Below are 12790 nucleotides of genomic sequence, written 5' to 3'. Positions count from 1 at the left end.
GTGTTGTAGTGTTTAAAAAATCAGCGTTCGCATAAATGTCTTCAGACATGTTTTTCTCTTTGTGTTTGGTCTCTCTGAAGTGTGAAGCTGTTCTGGTGTGTGTCAGTGAAGAGTAGCCTTTATGATGTGATGTAGTGAACGTGACAGGAAACCTTTTGAGAGGCAGTTACAGCCTCTCCATTGGTGACGTCATCACTTCAATCACTAGACTTGTGCATGTCAAACTTGTCATGAAAAAAAAAAACGTGCAAATTTGATCTTGTGAGTAAATTGTCATCACTACAGTGCTTAAAATTACAGTACATGCCCAGGTTAAAAAGGATATTTTAGCATTAAATCGCATTACCCCAGTATTGGTCTAGCTGGTAATATGCTGGATTCCCTGCTTCACCTGCCGGCTGTTGTTGCTGCCCAGGTGGTACTCAGTCTTCCTTCTGTACTCAGACTTGGCTTTACGGATTCTGTTCTTGAGTCAGGTGCAGGCTCCACTGTACAGAGCTTTTTTCAGTAAGGAGAAGACCACAGTGGTCGGAACATTAATCTGTCATGGAATATAACAAGAAGAAAGAAAAGGATTTGAAGTGTGGAGTCCTCTTACTGAAAAAAAAACCAATCACTGTAGAGTTTGTCCTGCACCCTGGACGGGGTCTGCTCGTTTTTCCGACGCCCCATTGGTCCGATGCGTCAATGTTCCGAACATTTCCCATTGATCCTACAGCACTCAGGTAACTTTTTACCAATTAAATGAAACCCTTTGTCCCGACAGTCCAATGTTCCGACCAAAAGCTGCTTTAGATCACAGTCATCTCTGAAGCCTGCGCAGTGGTCATGCAGCTGTCTGTGACAGGTTAGGTTTAGGGAAAGTTTTGGTCAAGGCACAAATTTAAAACTCAGAAACATTGCAATAGCCCACTGACAGGTTAGGGTTAGGAATGGTTTTTGGGTAGGGCACAATTGTAAAACTTGGCAACATTGCATTAATGACTAATGGTTATGTTTAGGGGTGGTTTTGGTAAGGGCACAGCAAGACCGACTCAGATGGCATCTATGTGCTTGTCGCAGCGCATGCAGCTAAAGTCTACTTGGCACCGGGAAAAGCAGGACATACGACCTGGGATGATGACCAACCCCAAACAGCCATTGGTCGGAACATTGAGCTGTCGGAGCAAAGGGTTTAATTTAATTATTTCGAGTTAGTGGGCTATAGGACCAATGGGACATTTTCGGAATATTGACGCATCGGACTAAAGAGACGTCGGAAAAATGACATGCTACCCACCTGGACTAGGTATGAGCACCATCTTCCTCCTAAACTTCACTGCAAGCCCCATGAAGGTGATGTGTTTTTAAAGCTCCTTGATCTCTTCAGTCATCTGGTGAGGGAGACCCAAATGCATTTATCTACTGTAACAGTGACTATGTTGTGCTTGGTGTAACAACATACCACCAGTAAAGGACATCTAAGAAGGTGATCAGAGTTGAGTTAATAAGTTGTATGAGTGATTACAAATGAGAGACTGCTCTAATACGTACTACAGGTACTTTACAAGTTTATGTTTGTGAAAGAAGTGCTTGGATGTGGACGTCTAATTGCTCTACATCACATGGTTCATCTGGAGAGGCTCCTAATTAATCTGAAGTCCTCTCACCATCTGAGTTGCTGTATGGAGGGAGGGTGAGGGGTTCCATTGGAGTTTCCTGAGGAGGTCTGGGAGGGCGACTGGCGAGGGAAGAGAGTGAATGTATTATGTACTGAAACTAAGAGCCAGAGTTGAATGAATGAATACACCTTTATTGCCCCGAAGGGAATTTGTCTTGCGTTTTGGGAGTACAATAAACAGTTGGACAGACAATTACAATAGTACACAAAGACAAGACTAGTTCAGCTGCCAATACAGTTTGTACAAGTAGACATAAGTGGCACAGGCTAAGTGGGACAAATGGGACAACTAGACCTACAGCATGCGGCGTGCTAATCTTTTTTTTTTTTTTTTTTTTAAACCAGTACAAACTGCCGACCTACCTCAGAGAGTAGCCGCTTTACCACTGTGGTGTGGCATGATGAGGGCAGTAGCACAGTGGTAATGTGACAGACTTGATAGTCACGTCAGGGGACACGTGACCTGAAGAAGGCCGACAGGCCGAAACGTTGTCACATTAAAAACTGTTTATTTAACTTGTGAGTGTGCAGCACTTCTCTCCTCCTGTCACGTCAGGGGAAACAACAGACAGCACCAACATTTCCAATGAACATGCTCAAAGAGGTAACGGCCAATGGAACAGCAGTTGTTTGGGAAAAATGGGGAAAAGGATGAGGCAAGTTCAAGTCCAAAAGGTTTATTTTCAGTGTCATACAATGCAACACAATTGTGTGTGGAACAACAACACATAGTTTGCAAGTACAGTGATAGTGTGTGACAGATACAGGCTGTTAGAAAGTATTTTAGTCCAGGCCTATATGGACATGTGTCTTCTGCCTGAACAGAGAAAATATTATGAGAAGTCAACTCTTCCAGCTAAATCAAATATGCACTTTCACCATGACGCCAAGGCACCTGAAATATTAATGTCATGAGTTGTCAAATAAGCACCTAATACCTGGAAGTAGCTAATATATAGTGTGTGTGTGTGTGTGTGTGTGTGTATGTGTGTGTGTGTGTGTTTGTGTGACTGCCTGAGTGTAAGAACTTTCTGTTAAACATCTCCATGTTCCATGAAAAGCGCTAAAAACGGATGTATTATTTGTATCATTAGTTGTAGTGCTAAGAGTATTATGTAGGCCTAGTTCACTGACCATTCTTTTTTTAAATACTCGTTATACTCATTATACATCTTAGTGTGCACTAAGAGCAGACGTCACCCAGAGCCCTGGTGATGTGATGACACCCCTTCACAGTGTTTCCCACTATAGTGCCATATTGGAACTCTGCCTTTCCCCATGATGCAATTCACACAGTCAGGTGTCCCTCATCTCCCACCGTACTTCCTCCATCAAGGGTATTCCCAGGGGCTGTTCACTCACGGAACTTCCTGTTAGCCACAATTGGCTAACCCTAACCACGGGACAGTGCAAAATGAATGGGTGTCAATGGAGTTTTTTACCATTATCATTTTTGTGATTTTTTATAATTTTTTGTCCTGAAATATTAATATTAAGTTCGAAGCTAGAAATAATAAGACCCCATTTGAGTAGCGTTTCGATTATTTTGCGCCACTAGATTATTATATACTGGGTCACAAAGCTCAATTTTTATGGGGCCAAACCCATAAACATTAGCGCGATGCTAGCGAGTACAGGTTGAAATCTTCTAACCTGCTGTAAAACTACACACCTGTGCGATTTGTCAATACAGCCTATTGTTAAACAACAGTCATAGTGCTTACCAGGAATGTTTTGTTGATGATATTTGTGACTGGAAATCGCAGTAGCAATGTATTTAGCATGGGTTCCCCTTTCCATTCCATACATTTTCCCACATGAAGGACTGGCCCACGCTCGTTACTGCATTATGCATGCAAAGCTAACTGGCTACAATGGGAACCAATGAGACTGAGCCTTCTCCCTGTTAGAGGTTCTCTGGTGTTCCACATGCAGTAAACATGGGTGCATTCCAATATGTGAGCTTGCATCCTCCACTTGTGCTTGTGGCCTCATACCAGGAAGTAATATGTCGTGATGACATCACTGACAAAAGCATTATATGTCAATATCTCGCAAAAGCTCAATTGTAAAGTCATTTTCTCATTTGAAAACTGGATGGTGAATGAAGAATTTCCAAGTTTCCAAAAAAATTGTTGTGGCTAGGCTGACAGTGGGGAAACTTAATTGTTTTCTCCACGGAGGCGGGGCATCAGCAAAACATGAGGCCACAAGCACAAGTGATGAGGCCACATGATGTTTTGTTTGCTCCCATAGACTTGCTTTGCTATGTTTAATTTGGCCACACTGTCAAACAAGGCAATGCAAAAAATCCTATGTATTCTCATATTTTACGGGACTTAACATTTCTTGAAATGAGGTGGAGTGTTCCTTTAAGGAATTTGTTTAACTCCTAGTGATGCCCCCTATGATCCGCTCTACTTGAGGCAGGGTACTTTGTAAGAATATTTGTAATCAGAGGGCTCTTATATGGGTAAGCGGTTAGGGCGTCAGACTTGTAGCCCAAAGGTTGCCGATTCGGCTCCCTACCCGCCAGGTTGGTGGGAGGAGTAATCAACCAGTGCTCTCGCCCCAGGTAGCAAGAACAGTCGGCCCGATCTTGGCAGAATGTCGGCACTGTCGGCTGAGTGTCGGCTCGGCTGGAACACTGGTTACCGTGACTCAGCCAACACTTCATAGAACACTGAAAATAACTGTCACTTCATGCAGTAACTGAGCCAACACTCGGCTGACACTGAAAATAACTGTCAGTCTCATGCAGTAACTGAGCCAACACTGAGCCGACACTGTCGGCATACGGTAATAGGGCCATTATTGGGCCGCCGACAAAGCCAGAATTGGGCCGACTGTCAGGACTCGCGAAAAAAGGATCTGTCCAACAATGGGCCAGATAAACTTTGCTACCTGGGATCCTCTATCCCCCCCATGACTGAGGTACCCAGAGCACGGTACCGTCCCACCGCACTGCTCCATAGGGTAGCCATTGAGGGCTGCCCCCTTGCACGGGTGAGGCATAAATGCAATTTCGTTGTGCGCAGAGTGCTGTGGAGTGCTGTGTCACAATGACAATGGGAGTTTCCCAATGGGCTTTCACTTTCACTTCTTAACAGTATGCTCTCCCATTAGGGCTCTATGTAGGGCCCCCTGCATTGCTGGAAGTTGTGGTCCTTAGAAGGGGCCTTCATAATGGGCCCTCTGAAAACATTTCTTTTTTTTTTTTTTTTAAATATTTTTTTAGGGGCTTTTATGCCTTTATTTGACAGGACAGTCGAAGATGGTGACAGGAAGTGAATGGGACAGAGAAACAGGGGAGGATTGGGAATTGACCCCGGCCGGACTCGAACCGGGGTCCCCGGGGTTGGGCATGCAAGCCCAAATGTGGGGGGCTTAGCGCGCTACGCCACAGCGCCCCCCTCTGAAAACATTTCTCCCTACTTTGTTGAACCCCTAGTTGGTAAACGTTATAGGGCTATGCTAGCACTGCAGAAGGGCCAGCCCAGGGGCCCTCTGATTGCAAATGGGGTGCAATAGTGCATGCTATGTTTTTTTTAATTGAGGGGGTACTTGGCAGGCTTATGAGGTCAATTAATGGGGACGTTTGTCCAAAAAGTGGTAGTTTATGTGTGCAACAGAAGTGCTTGGATGTGGATGTCTAGTTGTTCTACCTCACATGGTTAATCTAAGGAAGGTGTCACCAACGTGGTCCCCGCGGGGACATTGATGACTACATTGATGTAGTCATTGATGACTACAATATTTTAGTCACAGTTGATGTTTTTCTTAATTTTAATATGAGATTATTTCTTTATAACCTATAAGCAAATTACCATTAAATTACAGTATATTGTGATTTGGGAATGATGTCAAGACATCAATAGACGATTTTGAACAAACAAGTAGCCCTCGGGTCGCCCTCAGTAGCCCTCGAGTAGCCCTCGAGTAGCCTTTGGTAGCCCTCAGACCCAGAAAGGTTGGGGACCCCTGATCTAGGGAGACTCCTCATCCATCTGAGGGCCTCTCCCCATCTGAGTTGCTGTATGGAGGGAGGGTGAGGGCTCCATTGGGGTTTCTTAAGGAGGTCTTAGAGGGCGATTGGCAAGAGAAGAGAGCGAATGTATAATTTACTGAAACGAAGAGCCAGAGTTCAGCTGCCAATACAGTTTGTACAAGTAAACATAAGTGGCACAAGCTAAGTGGGACAAATGGGACAACTAGGCCTACAGCATGTACAGTACGTTCCTCGGCCTGCTAACCACTGTGGTGTAGCATGATAAGGTCAACAGCACAGTGGTAAAGTGACATACTTGAAACAGCCTGGGGTGGGTTAGGAAAAGTGTGTTATTTATTGTCCGAACTGCACTGTGGACAAAGATTTTTTTATTTATAAATCGTCTTTGAGCACCATTAAAAGCTATACAAAACATATGTATTGTTTTTCTTATTAGAAGTGGTAGTGGTAGTAGTATTAGTATTAGTATTAGTATTAGTATTATATAGGCCCAAGACTTTCAATGACCATTCCAAGGTGTACATCTACAGTGTAGTGAGTGAAAGGGATTGTTTATGATTTTCCTGGTGCTATATTTGTAGTTACTATGCACTAAGAGCAGACTCACAGCCCTGGTGATGACACCCCTTCACAGTGTTTCCCAATAGTGCCATATTGGAACTCTGCCTTCCCCCATGATGCACTTCACACACTCAGGTGTCCCTCATCTGAGCCCTATCTCTGTCATTTCGTGGCCATTTTTCGTGGTTGGGCAACGAAAGGGCGTCGAATTAGTGAGTCCCGAGTGCATCAGCAGTGTTCTGTCAGCACCCCCTCCCCGCCCCTGCAGACGCTTGGATAACCATAGTAGCAGTCGGGCAATTCAAATGAATAGGCAGCGTTTCGTTGCCCAACCACGAAAAACGTGCAATAACGTGAAAGCACCACGAAAATTAAAAAGTTTTTTTTTTCGTGAATATTTCACGAAATGGTACTCACTAATTTGACGCCCTTTCGGTACTTCGCCTTATGTCATACGACCCTAAACCTAAACCTAAACCTAACCCTAACCTTAACCCTACTTAACCCTAAACCTAACCCTAACACTAAATTGCTTGTTTGAAATGTTTGATTACCATGTGACGGTACCGAAAGGGCGTCAAACTAGTGGATCGCTAGGCAGCAGTCGGGCAATTCAAATGAATAGGCAGCGTTTCGTTGCCCAACCACGAAAAACGGGCAATAACGTGAATGCACCACGAAAATTAAAGTTATTTTTTTCGTGAATACTTCACGAAATGAAAGAGATACGGTTGCTCACAGAGAAATAGATCACTGCACACACAGACATCATATATGAATACTAGATACGTCATCGCGTATTTCAAGCACGTCCGCACAGGTCGGCCATATTAGCGCAGCCTAAACTCTCCACAGACCCTCCGTTACACCTGAAGTAAACTGAAGAGTTGAAACGTTGGGATACTTAAAATGTATACTGTTGCTTCGCTGAAATATTGACAGGTGTTTATAAATGGTAGGGCTCCTTAAAACTTAAGTGTAGACTGGGGTAAAACGCCCAGGAGAGTAATAGGCCTATGCTTCCCACTTAACCTATTTGTACAAAAAATTAGATAGACCTACAGCTAATACACATTTTAAACATTGCTGTGAATTATGTTGACGGCATGGATATATTCATTGCATCAAATTATAGACGACAGAGATGACGTACTGGAAGAGAGATGTAGCCTACAGCGCAAGTTAATTCTATCTGGATGGCTTTAGCGTCACGACTCATTTTGAACACAAGGTGGAGCTGTCGAAACCAAAGTAGAATGTAGACTACAAGTGAAAGTTTATTTGTTATTTTACTGAAAATATAAAAGATTACTTTGTGCATTTGTTTATGGGATCTATTTAATTACCTGAATAAGCCTACTGAATTATATTATACACGATTTTAGACCTATGAACATTATAATATAATGTAATATAATATCATAATAATGTGAATATGTATCACTATGCAGTATCAACATATACTTTCGTTTGGAATTTTTTATACTGTATAAAAAACTAACCCTTTAAAAAATCGAAATCAATTTGAGGGAATTATGGCCATCTGAAGAGTACGATATACAACACCAAAAACTCACTGCAACTGGTTGAGCCAGCAGGCTGCGCTAACATGGCCGCCATGCGCGGACGTTCGACTTGCATGACGGGAACGCGGACGACGCATCTAGTATTCATATATGATGTCTGTGACTGCACAGCTCAGCTCAACACATGTCTGCTATAAGCTCACCCATTTGCAAAAGCTAAAAAGAGCAATCAGAGATGAAAACCGGTCATGGAAAACCTGGAAAAGTTATGGAATTTAAAAATTCAAATTTCCCGGCCTGGAAAAGTTATGGAAAACGTATTTTTGGTCAAGAGTTTTGGAAAAGTCATGGAAATATATCTAGTGTTTCATCACAGGGTTTGTACGGTCATGGAAACCTGGAAAAGTTATGGAATTTAAAAATTCAAATCTCCAGGCCTGGAAAAGTTGTGGAAAACGTTTTTTTGGTCAAAAGTTTTGGAAATGTCATGGAAATCTATCTAGTGTTTCATCAATTATCTTTATGAACTTGATGCCACGCCGTAATAAAATGTAAATAGCCATGAGTTCTGGTGGAAATATTGTCTTGCAGTTTGCGCATGCATAACCCTTTGTTGCCAAATTGAGTGTTTTTCAAATAAGGCAGGTTGTAGTGGCTCCACGCGGTTCTCATGCATTTTTGGTGCTGGAAATCAGTCACATCTGGCAACCTTACTCCTCATTACGCACAAGCTAGATGTATGCGAGGCGTGGTGAGAGCTGAGTTCTATTGAACTTGTTAATAGTCATGGGAAAATACCATATTCATAAATGCAAATGGGGAGGAAGAAACCCATCCTTTGTTTGTTTCAAGAAAGAACTGAAATTTTATTTTAACTCCCTTCAAGGACTGAACAGCAAAAAAGCTGAAAGAACTATTGCCTTGATGCAGGGGCGGTTTTAGCTTTTGATCTTTAGGGGGGCCTGGCCCCTGGTGCTGACATTGGTACCTGACAGAGGTACCTGACAGAGCAAGCGTTCCATTTCTATTTAAGATTTGAGATTTTGTTTTCAAAAGGCTTTCGATTTTAAATAACAGTTCACTCCATGAAGGACTACCCACAAGTCATGACCTTACATTTCCCCCCACGAAATCTAACTTACATTACCTACATAGGTAATCCTTGTGATTGGTAGTCTACTGTGTGTCATATAGGCTATGCACCCTAATGGTTGTCATAGTTCTTATGTGATTGAGAGGAAAGAAAAAGAGAGAGGGAAATGTTATAATAAAGTAGGCCTATAGGAAGTATTATACAGAGTACATACAAAGCCAGATGAAAATTAAGGTTTTTTTTGTCAAAACTTGATAGCCTACTGTTAGGGCAGCTCTACAGGTAGGTTACAGTAATTTGAACAGGAAGCTTGTCCCATCATTTGGCAGCATAATGGCTAAATGCAACAAGACACTGAAGAACTAAGACTCCTAATTGGATGGTATTACTATATATCTGCAATATATTTATTTAGGGCTAGGCCATTGAGTGACTTAAAAATAGTCAGAAGAGTTTTCTCTCTCATGTGCGCTCCTTGCACCACAAATGACAGTTCCAATCGGTAGCTCAACAGATAAATATTCATCGTGACCTTTTAAAATCTGGCATCTCCTTCTCAAGCAACATAAAAATAACAATTAAAACATCCCCTGCCCGAAGTCATGCCGATGATGGGAATCTCCCAACAAGGTGAGCGCTCCCAGTCACGCATGTAAATGGACAGTAGAAACCGCACGGGCACCAACGTCACTCCTCATTCCGAGCCAGTATGTTCCAATAACAATAACAATAAACTTCACGCAGTTCCCAATCATTAAAATCAGTAGGCTAAGTGAGAAGTTGGAGAGCCCGCATTCTCACATCACAATTAGGTCTACAGCATCACCAAAATATGGATAAACCTCCCCTGCATATGGGTGAACCTCGACTATGTAATGGTGACTCGCCGTAATATAATTTTCAGCCGAGATTTGCCTGCTGTTCGCTATTCCAAGGCTGAAGCATGTTTCATTCCCTCGAGTCACAACTTCTAAACGCTGCCAGGCAGATTTATAATTTTGACTGCCCCGATGGCAGCGTAGGCTATTAGTAGTAACAACCCCTATTTAGCACTATCCTCATCATTTGTACTCTGATTTTTTTTCTGATACATTTGCAAAGAAATGGCATGGTTTCCACAGTAGGCCTAGGTTGATTACACATTGTAGTCCATCTGTATTTGACTCCCCTTTCCGTTATCTTGCTACCTCGAACTTTTGTAATTCTGACTGACTCACCTTGCATGAAGTGGTCAACAGAGAGCCCCATAACACTGGCGAAAGTGAAAGTAGGCTATTGTGCGTCGCAAGGCACCACCTGACAAAATCTTAGCCACCACTACCTATGATAAGCATGTTTCACGGATATCCACAACCTAATAATGGACGATTTTAATGGACTTTCATTGCAACACTTTTTTTAAACCAACATTTACCAGCTTACAAAACTATGTCAGTTATGATGACAATCAATGCTATCACATAGCACTACAGTAGCCTACACCACTTTATTGTGTGTAGTGTGCATCATACCTTCTCATCACAAGAATATGCGCGGATCTGGGTTCTGCCTCGGCTGCATGATAAATCCAGAAACTACTTTCGCAAAAATCATAACTGAACACAACTCTGGCGGCAAACAGTTGCATGAAGATGCAAACCAATCAGAAGAGGTGTAGCAGACACGTCACAAGACCTTTCTTGAAGTTCATACACAGGGTTGCCAGATGGGGCAGTCGCAGCAGAATATTGCGCAGGGGCAAAGCGACTGCGCAATTGCATTCATTTCCAATACAATTCACAACTAATATTTTAAAAGGCTCCTGAGCTAGTGGGGCCGAGCCAAGTCACGGTGGGGCCGTGGCCCCAATAAAAATAGCCTAAACTCGCCCCTGCCTTAATGGCTATTTATGTTTTTTTCCCCTCTATTTATTAATATGTACACGATACCCCGCTTTTTCAATGTTTGTATATAATCTTTTCTTACAATAAAAAAAAAAAACTTAAAAAAAAGGAGAGAGCTGAGTTCTAAACTTCTAATAACAATGTTACGGCTTTCCGTGAAATGTAACTTCATCAACGCATCGCTTTCTAAAGATTATCAACAATGGCTAACAAGAGGAGGACGGACATTTTGATGTGTCCGATATGTGTGAAGCGCCAGTGAAGATACTGTGTTGCCTCCAGCTACTAACAGGTGCCAAAACATACCAAGGCGGAACGGAACGGTCCCGGGACGAACGCGGTCTTTCTGCTTAGTTTTGGCCGGCGTGTTTTTCTCTGCCTTTCACACTGACAGCGTCGGCATGCGCGGCCAGTCCTATTCAAAACCCTCCCCACAGCCAAAGCTAGCATGCTACTTTGCCATTCATTTGAATGAGACACCGCCGGTCGCCGGCGTGAAAAATACGCTCGAGTTCTATTTTCCAAATGCAGCGCGGCGCGGAGCCGGCTCCCGCGCCGCTGACGCTCGACTACCGCCGGTTGGTGTGTAAGGACAGATATGTTTCAATGTATTTTCACAGGCGCCGGTAAAAAACGCGGCCGTTCCGCGACGCTTTACCGCTCTTCTTACACACCAGGGCGGTAAAGCGTCGCGGAACTTAAGGGTGAGACTTAAGGGTGAGAAAAAACACAATGCAGGGACGGTTTGTTTTTAGACTCTAAGGCCCAGTGGGCGAGAAGGATGATGTTGAAAAGTAGTTTGTCGAGGGGTCTTGGAGTAGTGGCACAGTGAACCAGCAGGAGGCAGAGATCACCAAGTGCATTATAGTGAAAATCCAGTGAGCCAGTGGAAAATAATAAACAAAAAAACTAAACTAAACTTAAATGTAGAAAAATATATACATCTGGTCTATTTACAATATTTACAGGAAAAATAAATGGGCTATGATAAGCCAACATAACAAAAATGAAAAGTAAACAAAATAGCCACAGGCTCACAATATTGTTCAGTTCAACAAAGTTCACAACGTTACTCACACATCTGAGTAATGGAGCATAAGGACGCACGTCCGTTCACCAAGGAGCTCTCCCGAATACTGAGCAAATTCCCCATTATCAGGGCTACCTGACGCACCACGCAGGTGGACTAAACCATTACAGCAAGAAACTACAGGGGTGCTAAAAGTCAGAATGACATTAACATTAAACATCACAAGTTAAAATGGTACCATTGCTACATGAATCATATTAGGCCTTCTAAATAAACATACACATAATCCGACATAAACACAGTCATTTGGTGTTCTAAACACCGAAATATTACCGCGAGGGTGCAACCATGTGCATTCGCAACTCTACTCGGGAATACAGCATTGGCAAACACTGACGCGCATCTTTTAGGCAGATGCGGTAATAAGGAAGTGCTGGTAGGTTCTTTTAAACGCTAAGCAAACATTTGTAGATGCACTTAGACATCTTAAAACCCAGCGGTTGCATTACAAAAGGTGAAACATTGTTGCCATAGGCATATTTACACAAAAGGACACATGCAGTGATTTCGCCGTTTGTTTATGTTCTGTTGTGTCGTTGTGACTGTGTGGATGCGTGTGTAACAGGTTGGACTAGGTCCCCTGTTAGTGTGCATGTTGTAATTGAAAACAGCTGCCCGTGTGGGCGAGGGTGGAGCCCTTCCGGTTAGTATAAATTGCCTACTATGTTGTCTGTTAGCCAGGTGTGGCTAACCTCAGTACCGGTTGGCGCTTGGGGAAGCCCTGTACGCTGGGTGAAGTAGGTGATGTTGGCGTGTTGGGTGTTGGACCCACACTGGAGCGCGTAGAGCGCAGCTGAAATGCGGACGCCAGGTTACCGCATGTTAGCCTGAGTATCATCCTCCGTAGTGACCGCGCTGGCTCAATACTTTCGCTTGCTGACCACGGAGTCTGACCCTGCAGCCACCCCCGGCAGTTGGAAATTATCTCACTTAATGAGGGAATTAGCAGAGTCATGAATAAAAAGAGT

This window comes from Engraulis encrasicolus, chromosome 21 (genome assembly GCF_034702125.1).
Source record: "Engraulis encrasicolus isolate BLACKSEA-1 chromosome 21, IST_EnEncr_1.0, whole genome shotgun sequence".
Lineage (NCBI taxonomy): Eukaryota > Metazoa > Chordata > Actinopteri > Clupeiformes > Engraulidae > Engraulis > Engraulis encrasicolus.
The sequence above is the reverse complement of the archived record's forward strand: the minus strand, read 5'-3'. Positions refer to the sequence as shown.